Source organism: Rhipicephalus microplus, chromosome X (genome assembly GCF_043290135.1).
Source record: "Rhipicephalus microplus isolate Deutch F79 chromosome X, USDA_Rmic, whole genome shotgun sequence".
Taxonomy (NCBI): Eukaryota; Metazoa; Arthropoda; class Arachnida; order Ixodida; family Ixodidae; genus Rhipicephalus; species Rhipicephalus microplus.
In genome coordinates, this window is record NC_134710.1 from 201,712,051 (window position 1) to 201,735,933 (window position 23,883).

The 23,883-nt window shown below is 44.8% G+C and overlaps 1 protein-coding gene across 2 annotated transcripts in view; it reads right to left on the reverse strand.

Moving 5' to 3' along the window:
* LOC119187647 (uncharacterized) overlaps positions 1-23,883 on the reverse strand; it is an 87,708-nt gene that overhangs the window by 39,363 nt on the left and 24,462 nt on the right. The window contains exon 2 of one of the 2 annotated variants that reach the window (XM_075878475.1): positions 4,944-5,057. The exons of the other annotated variant lie outside the window; for it this stretch is intronic. The gene's annotated coding sequence lies outside the window, so the exon portion shown is untranslated. The remainder of the gene's footprint in view (positions 1-4,943; positions 5,058-23,883) is intronic. 2 annotated transcript variants of the gene reach the window in all.

Consider the following 23,883-nt stretch of genomic DNA (forward strand, 5'->3'; position numbering starts at 1 on the left):
ATTGTTATTGCAGTAAAGTCCCAATTTCGTTCCCAGCGCGAAGCTATTAAGCCCCAACCGCATGCGTGCGCTTTTCTCGCGACAGTGACAAACGACTGTGATGAGCGACAAAATTTGCTGTCGTGGAGGCCCATCCGTCACCGCCGCTCGTCGTGTCGCGTGTTTCTGGAAAACTAGAAAACATCACTCGTCGCCCGGAAACCAGCGTGGTGATTTCCGTTAACATGGCTGCGCCCCTGGTCCTCGCATCGGTTGCAATTTGCTCTCGATGCTCGTTATCTGTGCGTACTCTAATAAATGCAAGGTATTGACTACTTTTTTTTATTTTCATCTCACGCGTAGAGTGAGAGAGCGGCCGTATTTGTACAAAACTCGTTGTCGAAGGCTTGTTTTGATGTCTCTACGGTAGCTTGTGATAATTTGGACGCTTGCTACAATGCGAAATCGTCGTGCGAAGTGCGTCGTTGCCGTTGTAGCGTACGCTTCTGAGCAGCCTGTCTTGGCTGAGCCAAAGATTGTGAAAAAAGAAGGTAGGGAAATGCTTTTGCGGCTTCTTTATGTCACACGATACAGTAATAAATTTGGCATGCTGTCATCTACTAACTTTTAAACTTTTATTCCACATTTATGAGTATGCATAGTTTTCATTCAAGCAGCCATGACACTTAGTCGCCGACATGCGGCTGCAGCCATTGCGACGCGACGGCGCGACGGAGCAAGTTCGTCGCGGCCACTTGTTGCTAGGAAATCGCGTGCATGCGGTTTGGGCTTTACTGAGATAGCAATGAAATCGCATGTTATTCGCAAGGAGAGCAGTTTAGAGAGCAGCACGAAGTTTGGTAATCTTAATGTTGCTATGTAAGTTGACGTAGTGTGGCATCTCCAGTATCATATGGATAGAGAGAATTTCAATGACCACAGTGAGCTACCTGTAGAATGGTGGTGTTGATAACAAGCAGCTCCCGTGGGCCCAGTATTCTAGGCCATAAAGCATAAGACGGCTCGCCCATGACGCCAAGCACGCAGCGTCCCTCCGCATTAGTGCTCTAACATAGTGGCTATAGGCTAGTGTGAGCGTACCGTGACAGGGAACGCTGATGGCCTGTGTGCGAGAAATTGCAGCAGAGGCACCACACTCTTCAATGTTACCGAATAGCAATAGGAATTGTACTGACATGCGTACAGTAAGGCTACTTGCAGCAGAACCACTGCTCCAGACTACAACTTGTTCTTTCACGTATGCACTGCTGATATATGTTTGACATGATGACTGCTATGTCAGGTTTTGTTCACTATATATATATATACGTATGTACATATATAGTACGTACGTACATTGCTACTTCATGTTAATGATTGAAATGTGTCAGATTTGTACCTTACCCCTGTCGCGGCGCAGACGGCCAACAAAACCAATAGGGAAATAAAAAAAAAAGAACGCCCGTATCTTCCCACGGGGAAAACTTGAGTAAAGGCGTGGCAGAGTTGCGTGGTATCACGTGAATGTTGCGTAATTAGGTATAGTTTGACATCAGCCTTTGTCGCAACTACACTTTGAACACGTCGCTTTTATGCCTGCGACACCGCAAGAAGCCATACTTTATGCCCTTTGCACCATCTCGCAGCCAAGACAGTTAGTGAAGAAGCATCTGCCACATTGAAGTGAGCAGTAACGCCCTTCCAAGGTCGCAGGTTCGGTTCCTGATCACGGCAAGTTATCTTCTCACCCACTTTTCTTTCATCACATTTACACAATTGGGTCTACTAACTTCCCCTATATATTCCTTGGCTTTATTGTCTGTTAGATCACAATAATATTGTGTCAAAACACGTAAAAACGAGCCCTTAAGTATACACTTATTTCCCATATATATATATATATATATATATATATATATATATATATATATATATATATATATATATATATATATATATATATATATATATATATATATATATATATATACGTTTCACAAGATGGAGTGGTCGATGTCTATATGAAAAATATGAGTGCATTTCCGGAACAGATGTGCAATGGATGGTTTCATTTGTATACGCTAGCTTTTGGGACTGCCCATCTTAGAGCGCACGTACTACAGTATATATTTTCTGAAAATCCAGCTTACACGGGCTATTTGCACGTACTATTTATCGACAAGGTACCAGTACCACTTCATTTTTTCGCGGCACCTAATCAAAAATCCCTCCAGTGACCTTCATCAAGTGCCTTCGAAACACGACTCTCGAGCGGTCACTCTACTTTATCAGCCCTTCCGTATTCCGAAGGGTTCATGGGAGGAGAAGGCTTGAACAGCAACCTGTCCTCCTCAAATTGTCGATACCCGCAGCCGACCTGCTAAATGCTGAGGATGCCAGTGTGGCTGCAACACTTCGCACAATGTATCCTGCATTGCAGTACTTGTTGCTATGTTGTTGCTATTTTGTACTCTTACGGGTGGGATCAGTATCACGTGCGCTATAAGCAGAATTTTCCCAATATCACGCAGCATGATTTAAAAAGAGGTGAACATTGTTACGCGAAGCTAACTCGGTCCATATGTTCCCAGTAAACTAGACTAGCCATCGCTGTTTTTTCTTTATGGTTGTTTAATCAAATAGTCACCTTTAAGGTAACTCGACAAGTTCTCAAATAATTATGAAAATGCCAGTGAGGCATATGTAGGCATGCTGAAATGACATCTAACTAAGCCATTTTCGGGAGCGTACTAAGTGCGTGTACTTTTTTTCGGCCGGTAAATAAATCTCGCGAAAAATATTCAGGCCGGCGCGGAACGCGCAGCACAGTCATGGACAGTGAAAGCTGGAAGAAGGGCCTTTCTATAGCCTTACTTTAAACACTCTTGGGGCAACTTCTGCATCTACAATCGCACGGAATTCACTACGCCATAAATGGTCATATAGTTTGTGAACTAAGGAAGTATACAACTACGCCATCGTTAGTTCTTCAGGGCAGCGTGGTACCGGCTACCCACCTGTAAGGCATTATGTGCCCTTTGTTGATGCTGTGGTGGCCAGCCCTCTAACAGGTCGCGATATGCCAGTCACACGTCAAAACGCTCAAGTCATGTAGGCCTGTGAAACTCCAGCCTCACTGACTGACTGTACTCCTTTGAACGGACGCAGTCATCTCCTTCTCTTTCTCTTATTAATCCGCGTTTCCTTATTCCCCGTGCAGGGTAGTAAACCAAACACTCGTCTGGTTAATCTACTGGGTTTATCTCTTACTGCCGTCTCTCTCTTTTTTCTCTGGATGCTCTGGCTGATGATGACGATAAATAATCATGGCTGAGCCTTTTGTAATGCGTTGAAAGCATTCAATCATCCGCTTACTACGCAATTTGCATTGTGTGAAGCCTTTTTTTTTATTTTAGTCTTCTGAAACATTCTATGACATATGTTAACGCGATTCCTTCCCCGTCATGAAGCCTGCAAAGATGGTGTTTTAAGAGGTTTCTTAAGCACCATCTGGGTTCTGTGGTAGAATACAGGACTGCTATGCTGAGGGATTCGTTTCTAATCCCATTCTCTCCGAGGAACATTTTATTTCTTTTGTTAATCTCAATTCACGTGCTAGTGATTACGGACATGGTCATCCGCACAGAATATTCTAAGTTGCTTCATAACTGCCGCAATGGTCACACGTAGCAGTGTCGGCCATACCTATGCGGAACGCGTAAGCATTGGCAAATGCAACACCCAACCATATCGTGCACAGCATAGTAGCGTCTCATCGGCTAAGTTCTGGAGGAATTCGAAGGCTGAGAGTTGGGTCTAAGGTATACAATCGTGCGTGCGTGAAATGTGACTCGTTCCGTTGCGATGTGGTGCGCTTGTGAGCAAGCATATGGGTTGTCTGTTCAGCGTCAGTTTTGGAGAACGAAATTGATATTTGATTGCTTCCAGTATAAATTGAAGGGGCAGCTCAATCGGTCCGTTCCTTGCCAATCACTCCACAATGACTTGTAAGCCAAAAGGCTATTTCATGTCCTTTCCCAATCAAAGGGTGAGTCTCTTCTGCAATCTCGAACACCAGTAGTTCATTCGGGTCGCGGCGCAAAGGTGATAGAAGTTATTGCAGGTCGAGTTGGAGTCACAGTAAATTGTCCATTTTTGTGGTGGTTGATCACTAATGAACTGTAACGCGGCACGAAGGGCTGTGAGCTCCGGCCCCATAGATGTGAAAAGGGGGAGGTCTTGAATTTGCTTGCTGTGGCTTTTATTAGTATAACAAAACATGCCGTTGAGCTGCTCTCTAAAACGAAGCCGTCGGTGTATACGTCTATGCAGCATTGGTACGTCTGGTATAGCAAGAGCAGAACAAGCTGCTTAAGTGCAGGTGACGACATATCTGCTTTTTCTGGATGCCAAGTATTGTTTTCCTGATTTTTGCCTGAGTCATGCACCAAGGAGGAATCGAAGGCCTGGCGGTGATTGTGAAACATGTTGTCAGAGTCGCGATACGTGATTACCGTTTGGCAAAACGACGAAGGTGGTTTGTCTGCTCGTAAAGAGGCTAGGTGGCGGGAGTGTGTTCGAGCATTATGCCTTTTATGTGTCGTGAGAGTCTCTAAGTCAACATGTGTGGCGATGAGGTGGTCACCGGTGATTGCTATAGAATTATGCCTGAAGTGGGTATGTGCCACAGTGAATAGGTGATCAAGGACACGCTTTATAATGGGTTGGAGCATTGGACGACCGACTTGTTCACAATTCACATTTTGTGACGCCTGGCTGTTCCTTTGAAGTTCTAAAACGCTTTATTACTCATATTAACGCGATTACTTTCCCGACATCAAGCCTGCCTAAGGCCAGTTTATAAACGAGTGTCAGGCAATGGCGTTGCTCAGTGGTAGAATACTGGGCTGGCCCGCAGTGGGCCCTGGTTTGAATCCAATTCTGTTGTCAGTGTTTTTATTTACCTGTGTGTTTCTCTTATTTCTTGCGATACTGGTTACGGACCCCGGTGGCGGCGGCAGCGGTGGACAACTACAGCGCCGCACGTGACCCGTGTTCTGACCCCAAAACAGCTTTCACTGTAAAAACAAAACAAAAAACGGCAGGCCTGTAACAGCGATAGCAGAAAGAGCGGCCTTTCAGAGCCTTTTTGAAACACTCTTTGGGTAACTGCTACAAGCACACTTGCTGGGTACCCACTATGCCATTATAATTAATAAATTATTGGTAGTAGGCCAGCATTCACTATGCTATTCTTCGTCAATCTTCGGAGAAGCGTGGTATCCGCTAAACACTTGCAAAAATGTGCCAATGGTTCATGCAGCCATGCGTGCAGTGGCTGACGACGATAAGGTATTATGCCTGAAGTGCGTATGCACCACATTTAATTGGTGATCAAGAATAAGCTGTTGTAATGGGTTGGAACATTGGACGACCCACCCGTTACGCTATTCATATTGTGTGACACCTGGTTGTTCTTTTGCTGTTCGAAAACGCTTTATTACTCATTTTAACGCGATTTCTTTCTCGAGATCAAGCCTGCTGAAGGCAAGTTTGCGAACAAGTACCGTCTGTTCGTACCGTGGGGAACGCACAAGTTTCTCTCTCGTAAACCCGAAACATTCGAACAAGTCTTTCTATATTGTTGAAAAGGTGTGTTTTTCTGGGACATTTTGCAGAGAATTATCAAAAAGGTTTTACCTCTAGATATCTTTACGGGATCAGGTTTTTACCAGTTTATGAAGAACACGATGGAGCACCTTATTATACTGTTATGCTGCTCGGCCTTCACAGTTCCTGAGAAAAACACATGGCAGTCCACTGCCGACATCAATACGCCGCCTATTCGTCAATATTTTCGTCAAACTCTCATGAACTTTATTGAAGACTGTAAAATTAGACACTCAGTGCCAGATTGGCTCGAGCAACTAGAGTCACTTATCCGTATAAAAAAATTCTAATTACTATGTAACCATCCTTGTTACCTCTGTATGCACTGTTTATGTACTGTATTATTACTGTAAGGTGAGCAAAAAAGGTAATAAAAAAATAAACTAGAGCTCGTAGTGTTAGGTTGCTACAGTTCAAAAAGAGCCTTAAAATAATGTACCTTACGATTTAACAATATTATTGGGTCTTTATTCATTATGGAAGAGCCACATGATTGACAGAAATGCGGAGTCACGTCACTCGACAAAGTCTGTTTTCCTAGAAGAGGCAGCCAATGTGCGTAATACTGCAGAGACTTTCGACCTTGTTTCGGAGTGGCTTGGACTTCTGGACATGAAGTCAAAAGTCCAAACGGACTTTTGAAGGTTCGTTCGACTGTATGAAATTGTGTCTTGTGCATGCGTGCACGTGAGCATAATTTTGAAAATTGATTGTATAGATGCAACTCACATCGTTTGATTGCATTATTTCCACGCATTAAATAAAAAAGCGGCGTTGCTCAGTGGTTGAATACTGGGCTTGCACGCAGTGAACCCGGGTTGAAATCCCATTCTGCTCTTGGTGCTTTCTATTTACCTGAGTTTCTTCAATTTATTGCCATACTGACTAGGGACACAGCTGCGGCGGCGGACAACTACGGCGCCGCGCGTGACCCGTGTTCTGATCACATGACAGCGTTCGCAGTGAAACACTTCAGTAAGCTCTCAACAACAACAACAACAAAAAAGTCGCAACGATTCCTTAAGCCCGATCGTACGCCACCATCAATATATTTGAAGAAATGTAGCAAAGTGGGCTAGTTTGAACATACTTGTGACTGTAGCGCAGAAAAGTCACACGGAAAACAAGAAAGTACACGACACAGCGCTTAATTGTGTCGTGTATACTTCCTCATTTTTCGTGTCGTTTTTTTTGATCGCTGACCGTCCACCACGGTGGATCAGGGGCTAAGGTGCTTGGCCGCTAAGCTGAAGGTCAAGGGTTCGACCTCGGTGGCAGTGATAGCATTTCGATGGAGGCGAAATGGCTGAGGCCCATGCACTGTGCGATATTACTGCACGTTAAAGAACACCAGATGGACAAAATTTCCGGAGCTTTCCGCTACGGCGTCTCTCACAATCATATCGTAGCTTTGGGACGCAAAACCCCAGGTATTATTATTAGTTTGCGCAGACCATCATGCGACGAATGTTCATTTTTGACGACAGACTGTTCCCAATTGTAGCATGGCTGACGCACGCTGCGATTGCAGCCTGATTCGGCAAAAGCAAATTGCCACATTTTTTTTTTTTCGCGACGCAGATAGGGCACCCGATCTTTTTTCTGTCTGCGTTTTCTTTCACCATGACTACGTCACAGTGAGCCTGTTGGAAGGCGCTGGTTCTCGATGCACGTAACAGGCTGGTGACGTGGCACTTTTCAGATTTCGCGGGCTTTCTTTGAAAGCCAGAAAATATGAGCGAGCAATTATACGTTGTTGAAAACAGTACACTTAGATGTTTGAACAGGACTAAATATACCTTATTGACATTTTAATAATTAGGTGAATGTTTTAAGAGACAACATATAATTATATTTATTTATCAAACGTAATTAAGCATAAAATTAGTGGTGGAAACTCGAGTCTGCCTTCTTCAGAAATTGTGCTGCGGCATTTGGGGCACACTGTATAAAACGGTGCGTGATATGTTTCAAGGGCTTATCGCAAAAATAGGCTGAACGGTGTCCTCAGCTCCTCATCCTATCTGTGTAGTCCTGTCCTTTTATTATTGCTATTTGTCTTTATGCTGAGTTACCCGTGGTATGTAGGGTTCGGATGTCCCAGCCGCCTCTTGGCGACCATCTCATCAGCGGGCATTACCATGGACCAGTATTCGTCACTGCGTGGTTACAGATCAAACCACAATGTTTTGCCCTTCGGCAGGTATAAGAGGGTTGTTTTCAAGTAACGTGCAACTAATTCATGGCGGGAGCGTACAAAGTGAGTGTCTCTTGTACGTTCATTGCTCCCTACTTCCAAATTTCCAGTCTTTCTGATCATTCCTTTTCAAAAGAAAAAGAGAGTGATTATGTTCCTTGCAGACTACCCAGAAAAACAGTGGGTGGTTGTGAGCAAAGCAAAATGCTTCCCTCGCAGTAGATATCCAGTAAACTTGCTCCTGTTCGCGCCGAGCACATCTTTATCGGCTTCCAAGACCGAACGTTTTTACGCTTTGCAAGTGGGCGTGCAGGGGTTTTATGTATGTGTGTATGTACGTACGTACGTGCACGTTCTTGACGGTGAGTCGGGTATCAGAGTCGGCAGTGAACGCCGAGTGCTAAGCACCGCTGCCGCGCGTAGCCGTGAGGACGCCATTAGAACGAGGTCAGCAAGGACGCTCCTTCCACCCCTTCCTTTCTTCGCGCTCGCCGCACTTTTTCCTGCGTGCTTTAAGATGCGGCTGGCCGAATGAAAAAAAGTAAAAGTGAGCGCGTGTAGCGGCTTTTCGTGCGATTTCTGGACAAGAGCCTCGAACGACCCGATTTCCATTTCCACCGCTCGTTGCCCGCTCACCTTGTCTCCACGCTTTCCCGCAAGCCGCTCTTGAATTCAAAAGCCGCGCCGAGCTCCCTTTTTTTCGCCACAGAAATAGATTCATACTGATACGATCGGAAAACGCTGAATATAAGGCGGAAACTTTCGCTCTCTACATTTTTTTTTTTTTTGCTTTCTGGAGAAGGCACTGACTTTTGTTCGTGATTCCCTCCGTCTTATGGCGACGACGAGCGTTGCGCAGCTAAGATCTGAATTTGTGAAAACCACATCCTAGAACTAGCTATATAAGCTGCATGAGATTCGACGAAGTTTTAAGGAAATCAGTCTACAGGGGGAACATAGATAAAGCTCACACTAAAAGGTCCCTACGTATTTGTCGATGTTAACCCAATGAAATTGTGGAATTGCATTTGTTTTAGATGCGAAGCAGCTCTTTGACTAGCCTGTGTAACGCTGTCTCTCCGTACGCCCCCCCCCCCCCCCCTTTCGCGCATGCTAGCGTCTCGTGCCAACTGTCACTCCCAAACCCCTCTTTCGCCTTGTCAAGCTGACGCAGGCATCGTCTGCTAGTAAAAAAACCAACCGCTCGCGCTGCTCAATTACTCACTGGCAACCCGTATATGTGGTCACTGAATCGCGAGTTGGGAACTCAGTCAAGAGCGTCTTCACTTGGCTTTCACTTGATGAGCGCCAGCGTCAACGTCGCCTTCCAGTGCAAGCGTTAGCGCTCACTGGTTCGCATCTACACATGGTTTCCTTTAGCGGGAGATAGTGTGAATATTTTTTTATTGCGGTTCTCTTTTCTACGTAAACACCTGCATCATAATGCTCTTGAAACTCTCCCCTATAAAGTCATGCCTATGACTAATGCAAGCATAATTTATATATTACCTGGATGTTGGAAGTAACTGTACACGTTTATTTTTCACAAGAAATTACTTGCTAATTGTATTTCCCATACAAATGCTTACCCATCGTAGAAGTTTAGAAGCTGAGGTGTTTGGCTGTTTAATCTCGAATATGCGGCTTTATTATACCCCTGCCATGGCGGTCGCATCTCGATGGACGTAAAACGTATTCGTGCGTTTTGATTCAGCCTCACATTGATGAACTCTATAGATGGTCAGAATTATTCTGAAGTCCCCCACTGCGGCGTGCCTGGTAGTAATATTCTGATTTGGGCACGTAAGCCACAAAAATTATTCTAAATGAAAAGCCTAACAAAGGTTCCTCAATTATGTGCGCTTTTCATAAATTTACGTTATGAAAAAGGAGCAGTCATTGCTATTGGGAGCCATCAGAAGACGATACATTGAAATATCGGGTAGTGTACATGTCTTTTATTAAGAGGGAAAAAGGACAGGGTGGTTAGCCAGTTAACCAAATTAACAATCAATGACTACAGAAGCTGGAGAACACCAGTGAGGCTGTTACTCATCGGTAACTTGACAAAAAAACATGGAAGTAAAGTATTACGTTAATGCTACAAAATAGTGGATAAATGCACAAAATAACATCCACAGTGAACGTAGTGGTGATTTCTAATTATTGTGGTATCGGTGCGTCGTCGGTACTCTGAGTAGTGCTTCGTTCTTGATACGTTCTAGAATCATCAGGAGATACCAATTGGGAGACGTGTACAAAAAAAAAAAGGAGTATAATCAAGCCAATGAAATCCACACGGTACCACCTTTAAGCTGTTCGTCATTTAGTAACACCTTAATTGAGCCTCTTTACTGATGTCCGCATGGCTAGACTAAGATTTATGAAGGCATCTACAGTTTTCCTAATAAAATTGCAGCGTGTTTTGTCCCGTACAAATATAGGTGCAACTTTTTTTCTACTATATTCTCAGTAAATTTTTAAAATACTATTTTTTTTCTTAAACTGCTGTGAGAGCACCATCCCACCTACACTTCAAACAATGAGAAGAACGTCGCTTCTGTCCCGCCTCGAGAGTATCAGATTAGGAATTTCCAACTCGTTCTTTTCGGCGTGTTATTGTTCGTGAGTTCCTTTGTTTCAATAATCTTACTGCAAAAAGCACCGTTATTTTCCACCTTCCCGCCACCTCCCTTCAGCTTCTGCAAAAACAAAATTTTCGAGTTTTATGCAGAACGACGCCTTCTTCAACGCACTATTCATCGTCCATATATGCCTCGTACACAAAGCCCTCGCCATCTTTTACAATGAAGCCTGATAATGACGCGAAAGGCGACGCTACCCACTCTCTACGACTTTCGCGATGCAAGCTTAGAAACGGGCACCTTCCGCGACCGTGCGTGTCAGCTCAGCCAACGTCGCCGTGAACAGCGCAGAAGAACGGTGCATCTGGGACGTCGCGGCGGTCCCTTTGGCGGACTCGTAAGGAGAGGCAGGGCGCACCACGAAATAAAGAAGGTCCGTTTATCTGAGGAAAGTTAATGGCCTACCGCTTCGAGCAAACTTCGCCTCGGGCTGTGCTTTGTTTCACCTTTCCAGCTTCGTGTGAAAACGACACGCGAGTGGACCCCATAGATATTTTTTAACGAACTCGAGAGCAACTATATCTACTTCGTCCGATCTCCCCCAAGCATAACGACGTAACGACGGCATTGTTTGGAAAGCTGGACACGGTCTCCGTGCCTCGGTCTGGCGTGACGTTCATGCTTCGATCGCTGCCAGCCCCGAGTGTATACGCGACGACTGTCTCGACCTGCGGGACGGCACATATTTAAACCATGCGTGGTCCGTTCCTCCGAATTGGCGAAGCTGCAGAGAAAAAGGAAAGCGCTTCTCTCTCATTTAATTGTTTGTCCTACTACAACTCTCTCTGGGCCTTATAACGTCATCACACGGACGAACAGAGTCATCGTGTAACTGCATGCGGCGTGACTTGGCATACAAGGTATGAATATTCATGTGTGCACCATGCGCAAGCAAATTATCAGTAATACACAAAAACTAATCACTGCAAGGAAAAGAAAAGGGAGCTCACCAAGCTCACCGTAACAACGAGTAACGACGAGGGTATGTGATACTGTCGGCAATGCTCTCGCATACTTGTTTTTACAACTGTGAGGGTATTGCTTCTCAAAAGTGATGTGAGCGCATGTATTCGCAAAACAGTAATCACTGATTACGCTAGAACAGTTCATAAGAACATATGCCAATCAGTACTTATAAAGCTGTCCCAATCGGACCTTACACCATGCCCATGCATTGCAAGCCTGAATATCTCCTGTTTTCGTATTGTTTATTCGCAGATTTTCTTCAATAAAACAAAGGAAAAAAGTAGAGTTTCTGAATCGCTTTTAGCTCGAGAAACATACATAAACCTGTACCTTGCTTACAAAACGCTCTTTCGCCATAACAGAGCGAAAAAAAGCGCAGATTCTTGTTCAGGACATCTTCGACAGAAAACCGAGTGTATTTAGCCGCACATACTCTTTTCCCGTTATGCATGCATAGAGACGCAGGCAATGAGGCAGAAAAGCATATATATTGGTGCAACACACACACATACACACACACAAAAAAAAAGACGTCTCTCGCGCTATACCAGATTTCTTCGCGTGGGGGGAACGCGCTCTGAAGAATCTGGACCTGCAGCCCTGGATGTACGCTTTGGCTTCGTGGGAAACTCACGACCGTTTCTCATAAGGCGAACATAATCCTTTGTGTCCTGTTGTAGCGCTCCGAAAAGCACATAGGTCAGGCCTCAGCCTGAGGCGTGGGAACTGCTGTGTTAATTATATTCACTCTTTCTTCTATATATATATATATATATATATATATATATATATATATATATATATATATATATATATATATATATATATATATATATATATATATATATATATATATATATATATATATATACATATATAACTTTTGTTTATGCGTATTACTGCCAAAATTAACGTGAAGTGAGGAGAAATGGTTCGAGCCGCGTATTAGCGAAAATCTAGGAGGTCGTACAATACATTTTACACCGAATCAGTATATGGCTGGGCGAATCGACCATCCGTTAGCCCAATCTGGAGATAAACGTCTCCCCTGGTGGCGCCATCAGTGACGTCCTTTTTTCTGTATCGCAGCCGTGCCACCCAGCTCCCGCGCAGCTATTTCAGCTAACAAATTGAACGTGGGTATAGGCCACGGATCGTACAAACACTGAACAGCAAACAAATTTTGAAGAACAGCGCCGACAGCAGAACGATGGGAGAACGCGTGTTTGCTGGGCCGATGCTGCAGTCCGGGAAAAAATGCGGACCCGGGTGATCAAGCGCAAGCGGCTACCCGGGTACCGAACGAAATGTCCGGCAGCCTTACAAGCTGCGCTAAATTGCAATGCATAAGGCAAGTGCCGATTGCGGGCGGATGCTGCTAAACACGACGCCAAACTAACTCGAGAAATCGAGCGGAAGCGACAAAGGCGAACCAAGAAAGCGGTAGCTCGCATTACCTAGCCATCGCTCCCGCAGAACAAGCTCCTGAGTGCCTAAACTATACGACGAACAGGCGGAGGAGTTCTCGTTTTCGCAGATATGTACCTCGTCCATTCGCGAAAAATTAGAAATCCACACGCCACGCCGTTCTCCATGGCCACCAGTGGGATACGGCGTTTGGACCAACGAGGCGTGGAACCGACTCACATCTTCTGCATGACCATCAAAGTGATCAGGTTAACACGCAACCAATAATTGAGAAAGGCTTCAATACACCGTCGGGATTTACCCACTGCTAAACACCGTGGCTACACATTTCAGCTTGGCTGCAGGTTAATCACCTGTACCGAGTGCTTTCATGTGGTGCTGGAGTGGCAGTCGTAGTCCCACTTTGAAGCGTGTGTGGTGGCGCTGCAAGTATTTGAGCTCACTGTCAAATTTCTTCCACTTCACATTTCACTTTAAGTTGTGTAGTGGTGTACGTAGAAATTGAAACTAATTTGAAGAAACAAAGGCAAACTAATACAGCTTTAACCAATGACACTAAAAATATTAACCCATCATCCACAGCCGCAATTCAATAGAATTCTACTACCACTGCACCACTTTGATGAAGCTGCACGCAACTCTTAAATGACGACAGATTTCAGGCTGCGGCACCACGAGAGGTTTTACCCTGTTTGAGCTGCATTTTTTTATGCTCGTTCCAGACATTTCCCGATTCTAGTACATTCTAACGATGCGTCAACGAGCATGTCACGTCTTATATTTCGTATTTCACGGTCCCCCACAGTAAAAAAAAAAAAAACGCTAATTCTAAATCGATAGAAAGTCAGAAACTGTCTAATCGCACGTAATGCAAACTGATCTACTACTTTCTGATTGAAATTTAATTTCAAGCTTCATTGCTATTGTCGTTAGTTAACTAAATTTGCAGAATCAATCAACTAAACAGAATACAAAAATAGTGTGGCTGGCTTCATGCAAAAGAAATGAACATTCATTTGGTCGCGTCGTCATAATGTGCCTCAGCATGGTTTTAAACTCTGGCTTAACTTATCTGAGGTACCTTGAATAATAGTATATCCGCCATCAAAATTAGCTGACATGTGCTCTTGCAAAGAGTATATATATATAGCGTAAGAAGCAGCTGTCAGACTGCACAACAGTTTAGCAGTATAAGCGATGACGGCTTGGCCAATGATAAACATCTCTTACCAACGAAAATTTTTGTGAATCCTCACAGAGGCACAAGACGTCTTGCGCCTCTGTGAGGCAACAATCACGAATGTGTTGGTAATTAGTATGCCTTTGGAAGATGTAGTTTGTGTTCGAACAAGCGAAGTGCGCACAACGAGCAACTTTGCATGAATTTAAAGACATTGGAGCGTTGACGTTAAAGGCGATACAGTCGTTGCTTTGTGCTTGCTGTCAACTGCGATGACACATCCTTCTGGTTCTCGCATATGACAGGCATCATGCCTTGTGGAAGATCGTCTCTTTAGACAAAACCCTGCTGTATTTTTTTTTTCGCAAAGCGACCAACCCGTCTTTCTGCAGACATCACACGTATAAGAAACAGGCCCGTCACCAGGAACGGGGGGGGGGGGGGGCAATCGTTTTATTTTATTTTATTTACCAAATACTGCAGGCCATGTGGCCCATGCAGGGGTGGGGGGGAGGGGGCAGGGCACAACATAAATACTTGTACAAAGCACAATTGAGTATCATAAACAAGTCCAGTAACGCTAAAAAACAACTCTAAATAGAATGTAAGTAGGAAATAGACAAGAAGTAATTCTGTATTGATTCAGTCGAGTCCAGATGATCAAAAGGTATTAGATTCCATTCTTTTATGATGCGGAAAAAATATTTAAAGAGTTTAGATCTGGCAAAATAAGGGGAGATTGTGAGGGGATGGGAATGACAGGTTTTCCTAGTCACAGAAAGGGTTATGTAAGGACTGGGATCTATAAAAAAATTACGATTTAACAAAGAATGGAGGAAATTTAGTCGGGATATTTTACGCCTCATTTGAAGTGTGAAAACCGTTAGAACATATAAGATCAGTTACAGAATCCTCGCGGCTGTATTTAGAAAAAAATGAATCGCATGGCTTTTCTCTGGAAGAAGCAGTGTGTTTTGTCCAAAATACATATTGAAAATAAAGGTTTTTCAAGGCCTTAGAAGAGTGCCTCCCACCCCGCCCCCGAAAAGTTGTCCGGGATAGGGGCCTGCAGGGAAATTTCTAGGAATCATGCGAGGGAGAAATTCAGTCCGCGCAGCACTTAACGTTTAGCTACGCCTCGTGCGCTTGCGTGTGGAACAGCCCGGTCGCGCGCGGTGCTCTTTTCGGATCAGCGCCGCGATCAGGGTCAGGTAGCGCGGAAAAAGGGGACTTGCCGCCCCGTGAGTGCACCGAGAGGGACATCGCACGACATGCATGGTTAACCGCAGATGAGCTGAATCCTCCTTCGGTGTATTCCTCGACCTTCGCAGCGCGCTTCGAAAATGTGACATACTCGCATTTCTGAACGTAACCTTTGCGTATAGACAAACCGGATTCGCGGGTGACCTAAGCAGCAGTTTTGTTGCTTGTTATTCGCCAAGTGTCGGCAGTGAGCGCTTCCCACTTCACGGTATACCGTTGCGCTGCATATTTGCTTAGTCATGACAACACCCAGTCTGAGCTCCCTGCCTGAGTTTTTTTTTCTGTTCGGTGGCACGAGTTATGCTGATATATATATATATATATATATATATATATATATATATATATATATATATATATATATATATATATATATATATATATATATCGTGTGGTGTGTAAGCGTAACAAATTTAGCATATACACGCAATGCAGCATGTCGTGTGTATTTGCACTGCTTACACTTTGGTTAGTTTAGGGGAGAAGAATTGTCTTTCCGGCGTTATGCTGACGGAGAAACCGAAGTTCGCAATTTATATGTGGCAACTTTTATAGAAGAGTTGACTATGCATAAAGGGTACCATATTTTCAGCAGCTCTGTTAGTTCCTATGAATCTTGACAGAAATATAAAATAATATAAATGAGCCATTTCTTATATTTGCTACCATTCGAAGCAAGTCAATGAATCCTGGTAATAGGAAAAACGTGAAAGTAAAATAAAAATATAGATAAAAACAGCACGAAATGAACACGGACAAGATGCACATAGACTATAGCGCTAATCCTGTGTGCATCTTGTGTGTGTCTATTTGCATGGTGTTCAAGTATAGGTACGTACCAAGTAGCTCGCTATCAGGCTGAAAGCTGACACAGTGACACTGAGAAAGGCACTTCTGTGTCACTGCGCCCGATTTCTGCATCTCAATTTTTTTTTCCTACCTGAACATTTCTGGGGCATTCTTCGAATGTAACCATGTTCCATCCTGCCCGATCGGCCACTTCCTTGCTGCCTTGCATGTCAAAGATTTGTTCGATATTATACGTTGAAAAGAATTATGAAAAAGAAAAATAACTCCAGTTTTGACTCGGCCGAAGGTGATGCGTTCAGCGAAGAATCGAAGAGCGTGGGGAATTCTGGAAGCGCGTTTGTTAGCGAGGCATTACACAGATATACGTACTTTAGCAGCTATTATTTCTTTGTATCCAGCAAAAGGCTTGATACTCTTGGATATGTAGAATATTTTGGGTGAGGGCGTGTACCCACAATCACGTCTGCTTCCTGCGCATGCGCATTGTTCAAAAAGGCACCACTGTATATTTTCAGCAGACTACTACTAGTATTCACTCTTTGTTCCTCTACTGTGCAGATATGGGGGGTTTAACGTCCCAAAACCACCATATATGATTATCAAAAACGTCATAGTGGAGGGCTCCGTTAATATCAACAACCTGGGGTTCTTTAGTGGGCACCCAAATCTGAGCACATGGTCCTCTACTGTGCAGTGTTTCAGCTTCTCTTGGCAGATAGAAAACGTTCAGTAAATCCAATGCTTTCATGCATGAATGTGTCGTCGTCCCTTTCTTTATATATATACATATATATGCGAAAAAGAAGGTCGATGGTTTCGGTAGGGAATGCAGTCGAAGAAGACGGCAAACGTATGAAACAGAATTTTTACCAACATTCCGGGAGTACGGCCTGCATTCGTCAGGGTAAATGATGAGAGGCTACGCAGGCCGCTTATATGAGTGGCTAGCTTCGGTATCGTCAGAATGCGTCATTTTTCACTTTTTGACCAAAGATTGCAGGTCAACAATGGAATTGTTAGACGTGACTGCATACAATACACGTACATTTCATTATTATCAGAGGTCACGTCTGACATACGCGGTAAATTGTGTATATATATATATATATATATATATATATATATATATATATATATATATATATATATATATATATATATATATTCTGAAGAACCCCAGACGGTTAAAATTTCCGAAGTCCTCCACTATGGCGTCTCTCATAATCATATGGTGGTTTTGGGACGTTAAACCCTACATATCAATCAATCAATCAATCAACGTATACATTCTGGCAAAACTAGCATGCCGTGCGCTGGCGTTCTGGGAAGCACTGTAGTTCGGTAACGCACGAGCCAGTTGCGTAATTTTATTTTACATCTCCCGAGATTTCTTCAAACTCGGGGAAAAAAATCACCATGGAGCAAGTACGTTGCTTAATAAAACTAATAAAACTTGAATCATTCATTTTAAAGTACCATCCACAACATAACAAAATGCACTACGGGAGTGCATATTTAAAATTCAACATAATTGATCTTATTTACTTAACTGAACATCATCATCATCAGCAGCAGCAGCAGTAGCCTGATTACTCCTACTATACACGGCAAAGAACTCTCCCATGTTCCGCCAATCAACCCAATCCTGTACATTCTGCTGCTACGTTATACATGCAAACTTCTTAATCTGATCTGCACACTTAATATTCTGTCTCTCTCTCTCTCTCTCTCTCTCTCACACCTTTCCCTTCTCTGGGAATCCAGTGTGTTACCCTTAATGACCAGCGGTTATAATTACTACGCGCTACGTGGCCAGCCCGTGCCCATTTATTCTTCTTGACTTCAATAATGATATCCTTATCACCACTTTGTTCCCTGACCCACTCTGCTCTGTTCCTGTCTCTTAAACCGACACTGAAACGCTTAAGAAAAAACGAGGTTATGGTGTCATGATACATAATTTTGTGCGGAGAACTCGGAAATCATGTCCAAATTAGCACAAACTAACGCAAACAAATTTATTTTGCAAAAAATAAGCAACAGGCGCCACGGCCGCCATCCCAAGGTTCGTCACCACGGTTATTGGTCAAACCTCCATGACATCATTGACAGGAAGGTGAGGATAGCTGACTGCGCTCGCCGGCAGGCGATTCTGGATAGATCTGTTGAAATAGGGTATATAGCTGTTGTTAGTATATATGGCGAACTGTGGAAGTCATAACGAGTTCACTGCAAGGTATATGTAAACTGGTAGCAGTTTCTCTAGATGCACATTTATCCAGTAGTTGGCGGCTCGTTGCGACCGTTGCCGTCTACGTATGGAGGAAACAAGTAACAGCAAACAACAAAATACAAATAAAATATTACGTCACAACCGAAAGCGATAGCGACGTCGTGCGTTCGCCCTACATGGCGCGCAATTGAATTTTTTCTTTATTGCTCACCTTTTACGTGCTGTTATAAACAAGCAATTGTGTTGCGCGTTATGAATAGCTAATTGCATGCGCGAAAGAAAAAGATGACCAACAACAAATATCGAGGGTGCAAGGTTGTTTTATTAGCGAAATGTAGTGTTAAATTGTGACACGTGCACCCTGAAATTATGACATGAAAACTATGCAATTGTGACATAACTGTTCACGAGTACAATAGCATAGTAGTTCGAAAACTCACGTAGCCCAATTGTGAAAACCAGTACAGTAAGACAATAGCCTTGAGAATATCGCTTTGACAACCACAGAGTACAGCGCCTCGTTGCTTAGCTTGTCGCATTCACCACCACCAAAGACGAGGGCACACCAGCCGTGTGCCAGCGAAGGCAGTCGGCAGTTACAGGAGCGGCTATCAAGGGATTCTGTGTGCTAGTTCAGCTCTGATACGTTACGCCAGTAACCAGATAGATAGCAAAGAAATATACTACGGAAGGTACGCACGATAACCCCACGAAAAAGTGAGGAATGCCTCGTTGACCCGGCAATGCGCCGAACTGAACACAAGTCCTGATAGCAGATTGCCTGGATACACCCAGGCAATCTTGCTTGAAGGATAGTCTTGTACAATATATTATGTGTACATATTTTTTGCATGAAGAATATTCATGTACAATATATGATGTGTACATTTCATTTTCCTGTTCTTTTTTTTTCTTTTTTGTTTTTCGTTCGTTACCACCCTTTACGCTGTAGCACGTGTAGGGTGGCCCTCAAGCTGATTGTATTATCTTTTTTCCCTGGTCTCCCACAACATCGTGTTGTAAATAAATGAATAAAAAATAAAAAGAATATAAATTTATGGCACTCGACCAGAAAATGAGGCAATCAGCCGTTTGACCGAATGTCAGTTACATCGTAAAGTAAATTTATAGTTGAAGTTGACGCAGGTAAAGTTACGACTATTTAAAAAAAAGCATATATATTAGGTTTTGGTTATTTTCTCCTCTTCACCTTTAGTCGTGCTTCATTCATCACTGGGCGTTGATGCCTGTAGCAATAACTTCTCGACGCTTTTTGTTCCAAGTTTCGTGGCCTATAGAATTTGACTATGTTTGATGTACATCAGTACATGTTCGAGCCAGTCGCCAATGTAATGGCTCGTTCACACAGAGCATTCCGGCCGCCGAAAGGGCGTCGAATCCACCATCTTCGCGCTGCGTGGCCGCCCTCGGATGGTTTTTGCGGCGTCTGCTGCCGGATCGGCTCGCCGTGAACCAATAGGAGTGCTAGCCGAGTAATTTGGAAAAATGGCGGCCTAGTCAGGCTCACTCGTCGTGTCACAGTGAAGTAACGTGCGCTTAGCAAAAATGCTAATTGAATTGGTACAGAACAACCCATCCTATACAAATGCCACCCCATGACAAGGACAGTATGCTATAGAACGACCTGTGAAATAAAATATGAAACGAGTTCGTATTCGCTGGTAAGTACGAGTTCGTTTATGTCTTTTTTCTTGAAATACAAAAATAAACGAAGGGGTTGTTGTGACCATTACTTGGTGACAGCTACCCGTTTCCACTTGACTGTTACAAATGAAGAATTAAAAAAGCGAAATAATATATATATATATATATATTATAATGAGGCGTTTTAGAGTGGCACTCTTTTATAAAACAGGAGAGCGGTCACGACACGTCAAGTGGTAATGGCGGAACCAGCCTGAGTCCCCAGCCAACCAAACGTCGTCTTCTTCACCGACTGAGTCATACCCCCTGCCCTTCTGAGTAGCATTCATCTTCTTCACTACATTTTCCTCCCCTCCGGAAAAGAGCCATCCTGGCGACTCATGGGCAGGAGACAATAGAGGGATCGTAATACGGTTTTAGGCGGTCTATGTGGACGGTCTCACGTCCACGGCGTCGTTGATCATGGGGCCGTTCAAGCGGCTCCACGATGTAATTGACGGGTGAAGTTTGTTTAACCACACGGTAAGGTCCGTCATACTTGTACATCAGTTTCGCTGAGAGACCAGGGCTTGTTGAAGGGATGCTAAGCCAGACAAGTTCATCCGATGCATAAGAAGCCGGAGGCGTCGGGCTATCGCGGTGGTGTTTCTGGCGTTGCTGTTCAGCACTTGTGAAGGAGCGGGCAAGCTGACGACACTCTTCCGCGTATTTAGCAGCTTGTGACATCGTCGTCGACTCAGCAACATCCGGGTGGTAAGGAAGGATGGTGTCTAGCGTGCAAGAGGGCTCGCGACCATAAAGGAGGAAATATGGCGAGAAACCAGTGATTGTCTGGACAGCAGTATTATGTGCGTAGGTTACAAAAGGGAGAATACTGTCCCAATTGGTGTGATCGGTTGCGACGTACATCGACAGCATATCTCCTAATGTACGGTTGAATCTTTCTGTAATGCCATTTGTTTGAGGACGATACGCGGTGGTGGTGCGATGAATGACTTGGCATTCCTTGAGAAGCGATTCGACAGCGTCCGACAAAAACACACGCCCTCGGTCACTCAGGAGTTCACGTGGTGCACCGTGACGTAAAATGATCTGATGCAGTATGAAACGACCGACGTCGCTGGCTGACGCAGAAGAGAGTGGTGAAGTTTCTGCGTAGCGCGTAAGGTGATCGATAGCGACAATTACCCAGCGATTTCCAGCCCGTGTAATCGGAAGAGGTCCATACAGATCAATACCAACACGGTCAAACGGTCTGGCAGGACACAGTAAGGGTTGTAGTGGAGCTGGAGAACTTGGAGTGGGATTCTTCCGGCGTAAGCGAGACAGGAACGTACGTAGCGACGGACGAAGCGATACATTCCACGCCAGTAGTAGCGGTGGGACAGGCGGGTGTAGGTTTTCAACACTCCAGCATGGGCGCATTGTGGGTCGGCGTGAAAGGAGGCGCATATGTCTGAGCGGAGACTTCTGGGAATGACTAGAAGCCATTGGCGTCCTTCGGAGAGATAATTACGTCTGTATAGCAAACCATCTCTGATAAGGAAGTGCTGTATTTGACGGCGCATAACTCTAGGGATATTTTGCGAGGGAGTTCGATTCAACAAGTTGATAAGTGAAGCGATCCAAGGATCTTTTCGTTGCTCCTGTCGCATGTCACTGACACTAAGTGCAGATACGTCGGGGGCAGGCGAAGACGGCGGCTTGTCACTACATCGTAGAGGTGATCGGGACAACGCGTCTGCGTCGGAATGTTTTCGGCCAGATCGGTAAACGACGTGGATGTCGTACTCTTGTAGCCGAAGCGCCCAACGGGCAAGCCGGCTGGTGGGATCTTTTAACGAGGAGAGCCAACATAATGCATGATGATCTGTAACCACGCTGAATGGGCGCCCGTAAAGATATGGTCGAAACTTGCCTATAGCCCATATGATGGCTAGACACTCTTTTTCGGTGACTGAATAGTTGGCTTCTGCTTTTGTGAGTGCACGGCTGGCGTAAGAGACGACGTACTCATCAAATCCAGGTTTACGCTGGGCGAGCACAGCACCGAGGCCAACTCCGCTAGCATCCGTGTGTATTTCCGTCGGGGCAAGAGGATCAAAATGTCGCAGTATAGGAGGTGACGTAAGAAGGTGGCGGAGTGTGGCAAATGCATCGTCACAAGCTGACGACCAACTAGAAAGGTCTTTGTTGCCGGCAAGAAGGTCAGTCAAGGGCGATATGATGGAGGCGAAGTTGCGAATAAAACGACGAAAATATGAACATAAACCGAGGAAGCTGCGAAGTTCTTTTAAGGTCTTCGGCTTGGGAAATTCGGCGACGGCACGGAGTTTCGTCGGATCCGGAAGAATGCCATCTCTAGATACAACATGGCCCAAAATTAGGAGTTGTCGAGCGCCGAAGCAGCACTTCTTCAAGTTGAGCTGTAGACCGGCGGCGGTGAGGCAAGTAGGCACTGTCTCGAGCCGTTGAAGATGCGTTGAAAAGTCGCTTGAAAATATTACGACATCGTCTAAATAGCACAGACATGTCTGCCATTTCAGGCCACGGAGGATGTTGTCGATCATGCGCTCGAAAGTGGCAGGCGTATTGCAGAGCCCAAATGGCATGACGTTAAATTCATATAAGCCATCAGGGGTAACAAAAGCCGTCTTGGGGCGATCAGCCTCAGCCATGGGAACCTGCCAATAACCTGAACGCAGATCTAGTGACGAGAAGAACTCCGCGCCTTGTAAGCAGTCAAGGGCATCGTCTATGCGAGGTAGCGGGTAAACATCTTTGCGCGTGATCTTATTCAACCGGCGGTAGTCGACGCAGAATCTTATTGAGCCATCCTTTTTCTTGACTAGAACAACTGGGGAGGCCCACGGGCTGTTAGAGGGCTCAATAACACCTCGCTTCAACATGTCGTCGACTTAATCCGCGATTATGCGACGCTCAGATGCCGATACCCGATACGGACGATGACGTAAAGGAGGGTGAAGGCCAGTGTCGATTTCGTGAGATACAGTGGAAGCACGGCCCAAAGTCAGTTGCTGGTGGTCGAAGCTGGCACGGAAGCGCTCGAGGAGGGCGATGATGTCGGTGCGCTGCTGGGCCGTAAGGTTGGGGTCGATGCAGCGCGAAATTGCGTCGGTGAATGATGGGGAAGAGGATGACGCGCAACAATCAACAGCATCAATAGGTAGCGTAGTCGAGTGGTCAGGAACTACACGTGCACTCGAGGGATCAATGTCATCGGCAAAGCCCAGGCACTCTCCGCACAGTAACTTGGAAGGCGAGGGAAACGGATTTGATACATAAATTGCACTTGGTCCATCGTGAATATTCAGAACGGCGAAAGGAATCAGGAAGCACTTGCGGCGAACAGCGGTTACAGAAGGCGTAAAAAGAACAGTTGAGCCACTATAGACGTCACAGGAAAGCGGAACTAGGGCGGACGAGAACGGGGGTATCGAAGTGTCGGCGGCAACGAAAACTTTTGCAGGTGAAAGGGACGAGTCGAGTGAAGCAGCGTCGCATAACGGCGTGAACTCCACTTCCGCGCGAGCACAGTCGATGACGGCATGATGAGTGCAGAGAAAGTCCCAGCCTAATATAATGTCATGGGAACACTGCGGGAGCACTACGAACTCGACGACATATATGTTGTCAGCAATAACGACACGTGCTGTGCATGCAGCAAAAGGGCGAATTCGTTGCTCGCTCGCAGTGCTTAAAACGAAGTCGTGTAGAGGCATTGTGACTTTTTTTAGTCGACGGCAAAGTTTTTCAGTCATTACAGACACTGCGGCGCCAGTATCGACCAATGCAAAAACAGGTATACCTTCAACGGAGACAGCAA